The sequence below is a fragment of the Rhinatrema bivittatum genome, chromosome 3, assembly GCF_901001135.1.
Source record: "Rhinatrema bivittatum chromosome 3, aRhiBiv1.1, whole genome shotgun sequence".
NCBI lineage: Eukaryota > Metazoa > Chordata > Amphibia > Gymnophiona > Rhinatrematidae > Rhinatrema > Rhinatrema bivittatum.
Window position 1 is genome coordinate 448,333,074 of NC_042617.1, and position 16,788 is coordinate 448,349,861.

The following is a 16,788-nucleotide window of genomic DNA, read 5'->3' on the forward strand; positions in this document are numbered from 1 at the left end:
CTCAGGAACATGCTGGAGGTGAGTGGACTGGAAATTGTGCTGTGGGAGGGAGGACCTAGGAACATATTGGGGAAAGTGATGAAGGCTTGGGATCATGCTGGGGAGAAGAAAGGCAGACCCAAGATTGTGCTAGAGGAGCGGGGGTGCAGGGGATGACCAAGGATCATGCTGGGAAAAAGGGGGAGAGAGAGAATCAGGCATTGTGATTGGGCCAAGGGGAAGAAGGAAATATGGCCACAAGATTGTGCTTGGGTTTTGATGTAAGTAAGGAAGCCTGTATGCTCATTTACCTAGAATGGTAGAGGGGACAAAGAGTGAAGACAACAAAACGTGGCTTGGATAAGGAGTGATATCTTGCAAGCAGTCAAACTTGTATGGCTGATAAGTATAAGATATCCTTAGATAGAGCAATGCAAGCATGGCAATTGGTCTTGCCAGATGGGTCAATTGATCCTTATTTATCATGTTACTGTGGTACTGTGTTTTCATTCTCTATTCAGTGGGAGATGACAATGCATACACTTCTCATATCAGTTTTTGGTTTCCCAGCATAATGAGTTAACTTATATTGAAATCATGATCTCATGTAGTGAGAAACTGTGTGGATAACAGTAATAAAATATGTATTTAGAATACAAATGTGAATGAATCCTGAGCTGGTAGTGATCAGAAGTCAGTGCCATCTGTTGTCTGGTTAGCATTGGCAACTGAGTTGACCTAATGGTCTTGCTGCAGTTTTGCATGAGCAAGGTGAGGAAACCATTCATTCTGGCAGACAGTCTAGAAGAAGAATCACAGTTGTCTACCTCTCATCATATACATGGTTACTCAAGTACAGTGTTGAAGGATATTGACCGAGCAACAAAGATATGATATTGCCTGCCATGCTGCAGTGAAGTTTCCAGAGCTGCCTTTTTGATCAATTTGACAAGCACTAAATTCTGATCTACTTGGTGGCCTAATGTACCTATGAAAACTAGGATTGGTACTGGTAGTTTAAAAATACTTATCTTAGATTATTTTGAGATTTGACACTTCTATATTTTCTATTGAGAAAGTTGGAAGTCCTAAAATCATTCAAGAGAGAAGAACTGGGACTGACTTAAAATCCATACCAGTTGGTATAGCTGAAAATATTTTGGAAAATTTAAAAACTATAAAGGAAAGTAATGCAACATCGTCTTCTCTTTATCAATTGCAAGTAGGGTTGCCAACTGGCTCCAGATTTTCAGGTCAGGTTGATCCAGTCCTGATTATACTCCTCTGCATGCAGGTTCTTATACTCTTGCTTTTCTTATGGAATGCAACAGGAAAATCAGAATAAGTCCCACCATGCAATGGGGTAAAACCAGGACTCGCTAGTCACTTCTCCAACTTACTTGCAACCCTAATTGTAAGTGAGTTGGATCCCATCACTGGTGATTTTGTTCGGCATCACACCGCACGTTCCGTATGAATGGCAACCGATGCTACCTTCACAATTTGCCACCAACATATACAAACAGAACTAAATGACTGACAATTTTAGTTTTCAGTTGCAGTCAAATCTTGTAATTAACAAATGCATTAAAAATTGGTAGTGAGGCTGTGCCATACTCACGGTGTGATTATTTTGCTGTCTTTCTATTGCTGCATTTTTTTTTGTCTCTATTGCTAATTAGAGCAACATGTTTCCCTGATCATCTTTGTTTGTTGACCTTGATGTAAATGGAAATTCACCGAGGAAATCATTAGCGCTGCTCACAGCTGGCAGCTGTAGAACTACAGGCTTTCAAGAGAGAAACAAACCAACAACAACAAAAACAAACAACCAGCACCCATAGCTTTGTGATGAGGTGTTTCATAGTATGCCAAAAAATGGCAAATTGGGCAGAACTCTCCCAGAAAGCACTCTCACCAGCTGTTCTTTTAGCCAAGCACTGAGCTTCAGCTGTGACCCATGCATTCATACATCAAAGAAATTCTCTGTAAACTAGAGAGTTTTCATCAGAGGGCTATTATTAACAGCCCAACATTTTTGTAACACGGTTCTTGCCTGCACATGCAACCTACTGGCTTACTCAGTTACTCTGACCGCTGGGGACCTTGCTCAATCTCTGATTGTCTCGCTCTTGGCCTTATCACCAACCTCTGTGTATCTATTCCAGTAAAAGGGCACTATTTGCTGGGAGAAGCTTAGAAAAAAAAAAAAGAGCAGTTGCTTTGTGTTTACATAGTGCTATTAATTGTTATTATTCCATATAACCATATACCATATATTGTTGTTATACCATATACCATTTTTTTTATTTTAAAAAGTCCAAGTGCATAAGTTAACTTGAACAACTTACAGGTAGATCAGGTGTAACTTTGTGCAGGTGAATTTGTGAGGGACCCAGGGCACTTATCCAGGAATTTTCAGAGCGAACCTATGCGCATAAGTTCACTTTGAAAATGTATTTATTTATTTAAAAACTTTTATATACCGACGTTCATTTGCATATCACATCGGTTTACAGATAACGGGGTTAAATAAAACAATGTAAAAGTGGAAGGATAAAGTTACATGGTAACAGGGAGGTGAAGGAACAAGAAGGGAAATAGAGGAAGAGAAAAAGGTCCATAGTCATAGATTAGGGTACTTGTTGCTTAGAAAATGTGGGATAAAATCTGCCTATTAAAGTTACACTCAGATTTTGCAACTACACACACAGTTATAAAATTACCCTCCATATGTAAGGTAAGAACCCTATCATACCTTCTACAAAAAATATGTTGGAAAGCATTTCTGAAACCATAGCTCTGCATACTTTATCTGCTAATTTCTTCTTTCAAGACTTTGAAATCTATTAGATTTTGACAGTTCTTTTATTTTTTCCTTGAAAATATATATTATGATACGATTATTTAAATACTACAAAAAAAGCATACTTACATGCCCCCAAACTTTTGTGACATATCCCAAAATTGTCATGTATCCAAATTTTTAAGATATTTGTTCCAAGTATTAATGTTACAAAACTTATTACGGTGTAGAGCAAAGTTTCATTTTTGGGTGTGGGTATGTGTTTATTTCTATTTATTATTTATTTCAAATATTTATAGACTGCACTATCCAAAGTTCTGGACGGCATACGATAAAACAATCATAGTTACATTAATACAATTTCAACATGGTTAATGAGCCCACAAAAAGCCATTGGCTGAAAAGGTTGTGAAGGCGAAATAACAGCCATGCCTGAGTTACAAGCATTATATGTATCAGCAACTGAACTCAAGCATTGAAATTTAAATCGACCTGAACTGAACCGGAATAAATTGACAGGGCATCCAATTTTACATTTAAAGCAACCCAAAGGCTTCTTTAAACAATACAGTCTTAAGCTATTTTTTTTTTTAAAGGTCTTAAAGCAAGGTTCAGACTGGAGCTCATCTGCGAGGCAATTCCACAGCAACGCGCCACCCACATGTAAAGATCCTTCCATGGGGTCTTGGCAAGCCAAACCAACTGTACAGATGGAATGTCCAAAATACAGTGACCAGCAGATCTCCATGCTTTGTGGGCCTATAAATTCTTAATAAAGAGCTTATACATGGGAATGAGTCATTACCCAAGGTCTTGTGAGCTAAAGTGAGAATCTTGAATTTTATCCTACTCTGGTCTGGCAGCCAATGAAGGGACTGCAAGAGTGGAGTGATATGATCAAAACTACTTCCATCCATGAGTACTCAGGCTCCTGAATCCTGTACAACCTGAAGTGCTTTCAAAATAGACAAGGAAAGACCAATTTAGATTGAATCACAGTAATCAAGACATTCCTTACCATAGCCTGCAGCACTGTTCAGAAGTCACTTAAATTCAGATAAGGTTTGAGCTTAGGCAGACATCTTTGAGGTTGAAGAATTTGCTCCTCACCAATGTTTTCACTTGCAACAGAAGTACAAGTGTCAGAAATGATATCACTAGAAAATTTAGTACATATATCAGTAATTTTCTTTTGAAAACAATAAGCAAATGTCTCCGGTTGTAAAGATGCAGTAGAATCGTTATGGAGATTGTGAGTTTGGGAAGGTCAGTATGTAGTATGGAATATGTGTGGTGATGGATGTGGGGATGTTTGCACATGGGTGTATGTATGAGGGTATCTCCATATGGAGGTATGTAGATGGGTATGGGTGGTATATGTCAGGATGTGTAAGGTGGATGAGTATGAGGGGGTCATGGGTTGTGTAGGGAGAGTGGGTGTGTATGTGGATTATCCTGGGGTATGTATGGGGTTTCTGAATAGGCGAATGAGGAGTATAAAGTTGTGTGTATGTGTAGGGGGATTTGTGTATGAGAGTGTGGTGTGAGTATATCAGCTTTTGTGTATGTGTGCATGTGTGGGGTGTGCATGTGATTGTGTGTGTAGGAAGTAGAATATGTGTGTGTATAGAGATGTATGTGTGGAGGTAGAGCTGTTATATTTGTGTGTGTGTTTGTGTTCATGCGGCGTTCTGAGGTTGTGTGGATGTGGTAGGGTATGTGAGAGATGCTTCTGTGAGGGATGTATATAACAGGTGTGTGGTATGTAGGAAGGTAGTGTATGGGGTATTATGTGTAAGTTGTGTGGGAGATATATAAAGTGTGTCTGGGTATGTGTTATGTGTGCAGAGCTTGTGTGTAGGTGGTATGGTTGTATGTGGATATAGGTTTGTGCTGGTATGTGTGAGAAATTGTCTTGGTGTGGAAGAATGGTGTGGTTGTGTGCAGAGGATGTGTTCATTGGTCTGTGTGGAATACGTGGGGGCCGTGTATGGAATCTATATATGTGAGTTTTATGTATGTGTGGCATTAGTGTGTGAGTGGGGTTTTTTATGTGTGGGTTTTTGCGAGTACTGTATATGTGAAGCAATGGCTTGAAGACTGTAGGTGGGAGTGCATTTGAGGCGAGTGGGAGCATTGTGGAAGGCTATGTTGGTGTCTGTGTGATGTGTGAGTGGGAGCGGGTATGAGGACTGAGGTGTGCATATAGGAAGAGTATATGGAGGGGTGTACGTAAAGATTGTATAAGGGTAGCAAATAGGTATATGTGGGGGGGGGGGGGTATCAGACTGTGTGTGTGATATAGGGTGTGTTTGTGCTGGGGTATATGTGTGAGTTGGTGGTGATGTTAGTTGAGAAGTGTGGTAGGAGGTGACTTAAAAGGGGCCATCCTTTGCCAGCTGCTTCTGTTTTTCCCCCATCTGTAAGTATTATGCTGCCTCAAACTGTCTTCCACAGTAAAACAATGGAGACTTTCTGGGAGACTCTGCTCTCCAAAAATAGTATGTTGCCATTCCTGGTTTTTAAACTCATCTGAGATATTCCCATTTTCTTTCAACAAATCAAATATGATTTGGAGAGTATTTTTCCTCCAGAGAGGACAAATAGAGTGGTACAGATTCTGTTTGTTATAATCTGGAGTGGTTGTGGACCCTGGATCATAGCGAGAGCTGAATCCACCCACAGGGAGGAGCCCTGTGGGGACTCACCATGATAGGCGTGGGTCTCAGCGAAGATGGACACAGTTAGTAATGATACTTTATTATACTGGAACGTAGATGAAGTTCCCACCAAGTGGGAATAAAGACACAGTCCAGAGTAGTAATGTGACTCAATGATGATATCCCCGGTAGTGGCCCGCAGAGCGGGGTACGCCAGGGAACTCCTCCTTCCCTGAACACTTCTCAGGGGTAGATCCGGTAGTGGCCCGCAGCGCTGGGTATGCCGAGAATCTACACAGATGAAAGTCGAAGTGCAGGAGATTAGTATAGCAGAGTAGATGAGATAATCACTCCAAGTGTAGAAGCAGGAATGCTGAGGGTGAGCACGTTGGTGGCCCGAGGCACGGGGTACACCGGAGGTTTCGTCAGCAAGATGGTAGCAAAGAGTAGTGTACTCACAAGGCTGAACAAGGCTGGGTCCCAATCTGAATAGATGGCTTTGCCAGGCAGGAAGGCCCTCCGAGGAGTGGATAGCCAGAACGCAACAAGGCACCCGAGGAGCGGGTACCTTAAGCATTCAAAGTCCAGAGTGCAGGAACGAGTTCAGAATAGCGAAGCATCTCTGTTAGGAGTGGAATTCAGCAGGAAGGAAGTCCTTGCTAACTCGTAGGAAGCAAAGTCCGAATGGCTTAAATACACTGGCGGGTGACGTCATGTGGAGGGGACGCCCCCGAGGTTCCAGCCAAGACGTGTTTAACAGAGGGCCTGGCGGGCGCGCCCTAGGTAATCCCTGATGCAAGATGGCTGACAGGAGCGTCCACACCATCCTGGGGACGCCGGGGAAGGCGACGTTTGCAGACGGACACTGCCAATCTACCAAGAACAGCTGGTGCAGGGAAAAAAGATGTGAGCATCAGAGGTCGCAGCCGTCTGCGATGGGCGCAAAGCTGTTACATAATTCTTCCAAAAGTTCCATATGTTGGAAGCAGAAAAAGAACGAAGCTCATTAATATGGCAAGTTTACAAATGCAGCGGATACGATCTAATGATTGGTGTATATTTGCTTTGCATTATTAGAGAAATTACTCATGAAGAAGGAGAAATACAACTAAGAAAAAAAAATGTTTGAAGACAAAACTAACTTGGAGATGAGTTCTTATTCTGTTTACTCTGCTTCCATAGTTGTCAGTGCTGGTCCTCAGGGTCCCCAAACAGATCTGATAGTCAGGATATGTGCAGCGAATATGCATGAAATAGATGTGCATGCATTTGATCTAGAATCTGGTTACCCTGAGAAACAGATCTGGTTGTGGACCCCAAAGGACCAGATTTGAGAAGCATCATCTTACTTGATGTCTTGGAATCAAAAGTTTGTTAATAACAGGCACATAGACTTGTTTCTCAGGTGCCAAGTTAAAAGAACTGAGGAAGTGTTTCAGAACAATGTTGATTATCTGTCTGTTGCTTATTGGTTTCTTACACCAGGGCTTGATTAGACTGTGACTGCTATCACTAGGTTTTGACTATTAGACATGAAAGAAGCCCACAGTACCTTTCTTATAGGAAATGTTTTATAAAATGATCTATTTTCTCCCATAAATTTCTAAAAACGTTTACTTATAATTTCTATACATTTTTAGCTATTCTGTTTAAAGACATTTATTTATGTATAGGAAAGATGTTTATTTATGTATAGGAAAGGAAAATCTAACACTTGGAAAGAATGAGGGAATGGAATGGTGAAAGGATAGAGCAGAGAATGGTCAATATGTCAATTACTTGACAGAATCTGAGCCTTAGAGAGAGACAGGAAAGGGTTACAGTGTTACCACCCTGTTATCAGTCATGTGGAATGCTGAGGAATTCTCATCTTGTCAAAACCTTAATATATAATCTAACAGGTACTCTTGTTCAGGTTTCCTTTTCCTTAACTAAAAATTGTAATTTATTCCCAGCACACTTGCAAAAGATTGATTTCTGCGTTTGGATTTACACTTAAATACAGAAGAAAAATAATGGAGATTTCAGCCTGCAAATTGCAGTCTGCATTTTTTGCATATTTTCAGCAAACATATATACAAAAAGAAATCTATATTTGTCACCTAACTTTTCTGTAATTTACTGGTGCTCTTGTCTTGATATGCTCCCCATAATGAAATGCATTTAATTTTTGCCAGTACTCAAAAATAATATATAATACAATGCTGTAAATTGCCAGGAACTTTAACTGTAAAAAAAAATGATATACTGATCTCAAGCTGCGTTGTGCTATGAATTTCTCAGCAAGTGGCTCTTGCTTCTACCAAGTTCTTATGAATGGGGCTTTGGCCATCCTTGCACTGCTTCCTGAGATGCTCTTTGCCTTCATAAAGTGAAGTTGCTTACCTTTATCAGGTGTTCTCCATGGATAGTAGGACCATCCAGCCACACAAGTAGGTGACATCGTGGACATACGCTGCAGAGTATTTCTGCCTAACCGCCACTGTGAGAGCCTCATCAGCCTTTTCGCTAGCTAAGCTTCAACTCTAGGGGAAAAGGGTGGGATTGATGTGGCTGGTTTGTCCTACTGACGTATCCAGCTAACTCACTTATATGGATTATTTTGAACAGCTATCCCAAAATGTTTTGTAGATTTACCAACTGGTTTGGAGTACCCCAAATAAAATAACAATGCTCTTTTATAGACACTTGTGTGTGAAGAATGTATTTAGCTTTACTGGAATGAGATTTTGAGAAGAATGTTGGAACTACTATGGATTGGTCTAAATGAAATTGAGATATAATGCTTGGTAAAACCTAGGGTGCGTCCTTAGAACCACTCTATTTTTTAAAATTTGAGTATAAGTTTCCTGGATTTCTAGAGCCTGGAGCTCACTCACTCTTGGTGCTGAGGTTACTGCTAATAGGAATACAACTTTTCTGGATAGAAACTTGAGATATACCATAGCTATAAGTTTGAATGGTAGAATCATCAAGTTAGCAAGAACTATGTTGAGATCTCATTGGATTGGAGGAAACTAGGAGGGCAAAAATTAAAAAGGCCTTTAATGAACTTAGTTACTTCATGTTATGCTCAGAGGTCCGCGGTCCCACTCAGTGAACTGCCACTCTTACCTCTAGCCCATGCTCTCAACAAATGCCTCCAATGCCAGGACAGGCCCCTGAATGGCTGCGTGGCCGACCATCACATTTAAAAGGCTGACGCAGTGGATAGGGGAGAGCCGATGCTGACTGGGTTGCTTTAGGCATACGCATGTCCAACTTCCTTTAATTTAAAGGGCCTGTGGCAGGAAATTCCCCACAGTGCTTGCTGGTGACATTAGGGCTCTTTTCCTATATAAGGTTCACTCCCTCTGCACTCCCTGCCTCGGCAATAGGTAGCTTCTTCAAAGTAGTGCTTTTCCTCAGCTTGGTCCTAGACCTGGATTTTACTCCTGTCTGGTGTTCCTGAGTTCTTCCTGGTTCCTGTGGTCTGTCTCCATGGTCAGTTTTTCTAAAATTCGGAGTTATGCGCGTAATTCTTGGCCACACCCCCTTTTTCTTGACGTGCACATGGTATGTACGTGTGTACTTCGTGTCTTCTTAAAATTCACCAGGCCCACATACGCGTGTACGCGGCCATTTTTGTGTGAGCAATATTTTTAAAATCTGCCTAAACCCTCTGGGGAAAGGGAAATATCTATAGTGGCTGAATGTAATCTGCTTTGAAATGGTGGGAGATAAATGTAAAAAAAATTAGAATCTTCTCTCTGATTTTGGTTCATACAAAAATATTTGTCTTACTTCAGTTCAATCTCAAAATGTGTCTTCATTGTGAGTGTTCCAAACACTTGGATAGGTTCATAATTGTTGCCACTGTGGGATCTACCCCACCACCGTAGCCTCAGAGGTAGATTTTAAAAGCGTTGCTCGTGCAAAAACGGCCACACATACGTGCATAAGTCGGCTGCATGAGAGCATCGCAGATTAATAAAAGCCATGAAGTACGCATGTATATATTAGTGCCCACATCAAAAATAAGAGGGCAGAAAAGGGGCAGGGCATGGGTGAAGCATATATATTCTGGGGCAGAGCCAACAGATACGCATGTAACTCCATATTTTAAAACTGGAGACCGTGGCATGCATCGGCTTGTTGACTGCGTAAATTTACTGCTGCTCCGAATGAGGAGCAAATCTGTAGATCTCGAGTTTTAGGGCTTACAGAACAGGGTGCGGTATCTGGGTCAATTGGGGGCATGCAGGATGAAGAAGAACCAGAGGGTCTGGAAGGCCTCGATATTTACTGGGCAAACTGGTGGACTAATTGGAAAAACTGGGTTGTCCCTCGCGCACGCATGTTTTAAAATCCCCCTACGTATATGCGTAAAAGCGGACAAAGTTCTATGGAAGACATGCCGACCACCTGTGCTTGAGTAACCTCTTATAATTAGGAGCTTACTTACATGTGGTTGGTGTATTTTAAAATATACTCACGCAAGTGCCCACACGATTTAAAATTTCAAGCGTATCTTTACTTGCGCAACGATATCCACGTGTATGGGCATATGCATGTTTGTTTTAAAATTAGCCTGATAATATTCACCGCAGGACACCCCCAGTTCTCTTCCACTCCTCTGCAATACTTGGGATGCCTCGATCTCTGGGACTGGAATCTGGTCCTCCTCAACTCACACTGTGATTGCCTAAAGATAAAAAAATTAGTGTTCCTAAGCTAAAAGAGATCACAGAATGAGAAAGTTAAGAGACGATAACTGGAAAATCTAAAATAAGCTGGCAAAATAGTCAGGAAAGCAATGGTGCAAATGGAAGAAAAAAATCATAAATGTAGTAAAAGAGGAGGACAAAATCTTTTCTTAGATATATTAGTGACAGGAGAAGTCCATAAATGAAATTGGAAGGTAAAGGAAGGGGGAATATATAAAGCTGATGAGGAGAAGGTGGAATTGCTTAACAAATATTTATTTTCTGTGTTTGGAGGAAGGGCTTAGAATAGGACTGTAGAAAACTGCCACAAATAAGAATGCAATAGGGTCATTCATCAAACTGGGTTAGGGCCTGAACGCCCTTTAAATGGGGTCTAATGCTTTGTGCGGGCAATAAATAGCACAGCGCAAGCTAGCATGCAAATTTTAAATTTAGTACGCATGTGGGAGGAATTAATGCAAATTAAGGTGTCCTACTGCAATCTGCGATAGCTTAATGCACACCAACATAGGATTTAATGTGACAATGGCAGAAATAACTACACCTTTTTTTTTTGTGGTACAAGGGAAAAAATGTTTTTATCACGCGCCAGCGGCCATTATGGCAGATTGCGACTATTATCACGGTTGTTATGATGAGCGATAAAAAGAGGCCTTCTAGCAAACTCACCTACCATACCCTCCTAGGTCAATAAAAACACCTATGCTTACCTGGCCTGTCTTCCTAAACCCATAATGTTTGTAGCAAGTTTTCTTGCTGGGGGATACTGGATGCTTCAGGAGGCTTGCCGCAGACAACAACAAGAAGAACATCAACCACAAAAACTGGCAATGGAAGTTCCAATCCCTTTTAGGGAAGTCCCTGCACAGGATCATGAGCCACTGGCCCCGCAAGGAGATGGTCAGGGCCCCTGGCAGTGTTTGGTATGCAGGCGGGCACGGTGGAGGAGATACAGGGAGTGCATCTTTCCTCTATGAGCCTCATTGCTGGCCATGCCAGAGGATTAAGTGGTTGGCAGGTGTTGCCTCAGCTCTCAGGTTATCCTGGAATTATATAAAATCAGAGGGGATCTGGATCTGGTCTCACAAAGGTCCCACGCTGTGGATGGATGGATCTGTATAATACCTATTCGTTAGCGAACAGGTATTATACAGATCCATATGCCAGGCCCGTACAGGGGAGGCAGCCAGTCTGTGGAGGTCTGCCTGCTCCAAGCAACTGTAGGCTTCCTAGCTATCAGCTCTTGGGCTGTCGGGTTTTCTAACCTATACAACTCCTCACTCCTCTTCAGTTGTCACACAGCTGCTGACACAGTGTTAGAGCAGCCTGCAAGTGGAAGACATTTTGTTTAGTGTGGAACCTAAAAAGGGTTTTATCCAGATTGCCTTTGAGGTAGAGTGAGGACCCAAGTAAAGGGCTCAATGTTAAGTCTTGTGGGGTGGTTAGTGTAACTTGCACTTAACACCACACAAGCTTTACATGTACACTATATACTCTATGTCCGGGACACCTGCAGCTGCACATTTATGCTCCCTAGAGATAAAACACACCTAGGGCTTTATGTCATTTTCAAGTAGCCCTCTGACTGAAGACTTATGTCACGATAGCATTCGTTGCCAGAGCCAAAGAGAAGGGCCATTGTCACAATGTTACAGGTGAATAGTTTGTAATAGGTGCACTATGACCTTTGCATAGTTAGACAACTTATTGGTCCCCAACAGAGTGAAGACATAGAAACATAGAAATGATGGCAGAAAAAGACCAATCGGCCCATCCAGTCTGCCCAGCAAGCTCCCACACTTATTTTCCCATACTTATCTGTTTCATCTACCACCAAGTTCAGGGCCCTTGTTGGTAACTGTTTGATTCAAATTTCCTGCCATCCCCTGTCATTGATGCAGAGAGTAATGTTGGAGTTGCATCAAAGGTGAGCATAAGGCTTAATGGTTAAGGGTAGTAACCACCACATCAAGCAAGTTACCCCGATGCTTGTTTACCCAGACTGCACAGATCATTGCCTTGTTGGATGTTGTCTGAATATAAATCCTGTTTTCCACATTTCCCCCCTGCCGTTGAAGCAGAGAGAAATGCTATATATGCATTCAAAGTGATGTATCAGGCTTAATTGGTTTAGGGTAGTAACCGCCGTATTAAGCAAGCTACCCCCACACTTATTTGTTAACCCCAATTGTGCAGTTCAGTCCTTGTTGGTTGTTGTCTGAATGCAAATCCTCTTTTCCACATTTCCCCCTGCATTGAAGCAGAGAGCAATGCTGTATATGCATTCAATGTGATTTATCAGGCTTAATTGGTTTAGGATAGTAACCGCCATAATAAGCAAGCTACCTCCATGCTTATTTATTTATCCAGATTGTGAAGTTCAGTCCTTGTTGGTTGTTGTTTGAATGCAAATCCTGTTTTCCACTTTTCCCCCTGCCATAGAAACAGAGAGCAGCACTGTATATGTATTCAAAGTGATGTATCAGGCTTAATTGGTTTAGGGTAGTAACCGCTGTAATAAGCAAGCTACCTCCATGCTTATTTGTTTACCCAGAATATGAAGTTCAGTCCTTGTTGGTTGTCTGAATGCTAATCCTCTTTTTCACATTTCCCCCTGCCGTAGTAAGGATAGTAATCACCATATAGTAGCCTCCACTCCAGTAATCCACCCCCATGACTCTTCACTTCATTCCCATCCTCTATCTCTAGGCAAACATTTCTACACCTATTCCACCAGACTGCATATGGAGGTAAACACTAGCTAGCTAATGTCCATCTCACATACAAGCCCATGTACCCAAAGGTAAGCTAAGAGTATGCTCTCTGGAGAAGTCAACTGGAGCCAATACTGAAGCTTCACAGTAAGGAGCTTCCTGTTTAGCTCTTAATATCATCCCTATGAGCATTCAATCAGATTTTGCTTGTATGCTTTAGGCCCTATGGTCTTGCCTGCTAGATAAGTGCCTACTTGGATTGACCAATGGCACTCTAGCATGCAAGGTCATGGGATCCCAAACCCTTTACTTTTTGAACCCTTAAGAGAAAAAGCACTCAATAAAAACAGACAAGAAGAACGTGTCCTTTCAATCATATGACCATTTTATTCCACTACAAATGTCAACAGATTGAAAGCAAGTCAACATCTTTGGTAATTATATTCTGCAAGGACAAGATATATAATTGCACATGACATTGTAAATGAAATGATCATCACATTGAGTGTATACCTCTACATACATTCTTACAAATGGCAACATTACATATATAGCATTAGCATTTTATCCTTTTGCACAAAAATGATTATAGCAAAGAACATAGAAAGCGGAAGTAGCACCCTAATATCTACAGTACAGCTCTAATGTTAGAGCTGATAGCAGCACAACTATGTGATGTTAACCAAAAGGCTCTCAGACAGTCCATGTTGAAAGAGTGCACTCAAGGGGACAGGCTAAGGGTCAAGGTAGCAGAGTTCAATTAAAGGCCCAGACAGTCCATGTTGAAGGAGTGCACCCAAGGGGACAGGCTAACAGCCAAGGCTGCAGAGTTAAAGTAAAGGCCTAAGACAGTCCATGTTGAGTGCTCTCAAAGGGGGGGCAGACTAAGGGCAAGATAGCAGAGCAAGTGAAGGCCCCAGACAGTCCATATTGAAAGAGTGCACTCAAAGGGGGAACAACCTAAGGGCCAAGGCTGGAAAGGTTAAGTAGCAGGCAGCAGGACCAGGACTGGCTAGTGCAGCCTGGAGGCCCGAGGACCAGGACTGGAGAGTGCAGCATGGAGGCAGGAGCCCCAGGAGAAAACACCAGAACATGGAGGCAGGAGCTTCAGGAGAAGACAAAGCAGCATAGAGGCAGCAGCAGCAGGATGAGATAAGATGACACAGCAGCATGGAGACAGCAGCAGGATGAGATGAGATGAGATGAGATGAATTGAGACACTATCATGGAGGCAGCAGCAGCAGGCTGAGATGAGATAAGATAAGAATAGATGAGACACCAACTTCAGGAGCAGGAGATGAGACATGATGAGAAGAGACAGCAGCTGGACCATGACTAGAGACAGCATCAAGGAGGCTGGAGTATGGGCAGAGTATTGAGGAAGACATTAGAAGTAGACATCAGGACAACACTGGCAGACAGTAGACCATTCCCATCATTTAGCAAGTACAGGAACTCTATAGTCTGGACAGGCTCAGCAAGCTTCTTTCATCTAGCCAGCACAGGAACTCTGTAGTCAGGATGGGCCCAGCAGGCTTCTTCCATCTAGCCAGCATGGGAACTCTATCCAGAGGTCTGTCGAGGCTTGTTCAACAAGTCTTGTTCTTAGGCGTAATTAGGCAGTAGTTCCAAAACTTCATGGCCCTTTGCCATGTTGTGGTTTGCCACTTTGGGGTGGCATGCTTTAGGGGGCCTACCATTGTGTCATCCCTTGGGCCAGGGACTGCTCCATGGCATGGAGTCTTGGGATGCTGGGGAAGGTACAGGTGGAGGCTCCAGCATTCATTGTTGAATTTGGGTCAGGACGCTGGAGAGGTTATTTATTGATGTAGCCACTGTGGTGAGAGCTTGTGCATGGGCTGACATCTGGTCATGCAGGGCCTGGGTCTGCCCATTCACAGCCCTCCTCAGGTACACTAGATCTGCCTGTATGTGGTGGAGGTGGACACCATGGCTCCTTTTCAGCCGATCCAGCTGCTCGTGCATTGAGGCCCCTGTCAGTACCAGTGCTGGTGCCAGAGCTGGTTCCAGTGCTCTGCTCGTCATGTCCAGAGCAGAGGCTTGGGCCTCCAAAAGTTGTATGAGGGGGCTGGTGGGCTGCTTCAGCTCAGTGCCTGCTACCTTATGCTGGCCATGTGGTGTGCTGGAGCTTGGTTGCACTAGATTAACTGTGTTCCACTGCAGGCTGGGTTCCTCCATGAATGCTGAAATGTTTAGGCTCACATTCAGTGGGCTTGCTGAGCCATGGGCTTCCAGGATTTGGCTGTGCTGAGGAGGCTTCTGCTGCTGCTTCTCCTCCTCCACCTTGCTGAACTATGTCTGTACATCCATAAACAAGGGGGTGTGGAAAAGTGCTGCTATATGGCTGGTCACTGTTGGTCCCTGGGGCTTGACAGCTGGGACCGACAGAGTCCTGGGCAAGAACTGTGGAAACAAAGAGGAATATATAAGTACCAAAGCTAAGAGGTACACAAATTCACTGTTTGGCATGAGATATGCACTTTGCATGTCAATCAACATGAGCATCTTATGCCAAATGATGAACACAACTGTAGCAGCCTTGCCATTTACAGGTGAAGTGATCTTACTGGCTCTGGCTCACGTGGTGTCCAGCTGCTCAGCCATGCCCTTGAACGCATCTAGTCCCAGTGTTGGACGAAGCGTTCCTCCATGGGCATGAGCACAATCAAACAAGGGACTCCTCCATTGGTTTGCTGTATGTACTTGCTGTGGTTAGCCTGCTTTGTCTTTGACTGGGCATTTAAGTGCTGGTACTTGTGAGCCACCTGCTCCCCACTATGTTTCATGCTGCTGCACCTTGAGTTTGCCTGGGTGATGGTGCACAAGATCTGGCCCTTGGATGCCCTCGAGGTCTTGGCCGCATGGTTACTGAAGAGCATGGCATAATGTTCCACAACTCCAGCATTGATCATCTCATCTTCTGGGCTGAACTTCAATGCCCTCAAAAGAATTTTCATATGATTATGTTTGTGAGGAACTAGCAAAACTAAAAGCAGATAAAGCAATGGGGCCAGATGGGATAAATCTGAGGGTATTAAAAGAAACTTACAGAAGTCTTGACAGCTCTACTGTATGATCTTTTCACTGCTTCCTTAGTTGGGAATGGTTCCAGAGAACTAGAGAAAGTAAGGACGAGTCTTGAGAATTAGAGTCAGGTTAATTTGACTTTGGTGGTAAATAAATTAAAAGAATAGCTGCTAAAATAAAGGATACTACCGCATGGTTTTACTAGAGGTAGGTCTTGTCAGACAAATATAATCAATTTTTTTGGGTGACCAGAGAGTTAGATCAGGGGAAAGCATTAGGATTTCAGTAAGGACTGACATGATTCCACATAGGTGATTTATAAAGAAACTGAATGCTGTAGGTATGGGCCCTAAAGTGATTGGTTGGGTTTGAAACTTGTTGATTGGGAGATAAGAAAAGGTGGTGGTAAACAAAGTTCACTCTGAGGAGAAGGGAGTTACTAGTGGTGCTGAGGGATCAATCCTCAGTCCTGTTGTGTTCAACACTTTCATTAGCAATTTCATGGAAGGGCTATTGGGAAAGGTTTGCCTTTTTGCAAATGATAACAAAGTCTGCAAACGGATAGACACCATGAAAGGTGTGGAAAACATGATGAGGAATCTAGTGATGCTTGAGGAATGGTCTAGAGTGTAGCAACTAAGATTTAATGCTAAAAAAATATAGGGTCATGCATCTGAGCTGCAAAAACCCAAGGGGGCAGAACAGTATTGGAGGTGAAGTTCTTCTGTGCACAAAACAAAAAGGAAGATTTGGAAATGGTCATATTTGATGATCTTATGGTGATCAAACAGGTAGATAAGATGATGACAAAACCCACAAAGGCTGCTTGGGAGCATAGGAAGATGAATAATCGGCAGAAAAAGGAGGTGATATTG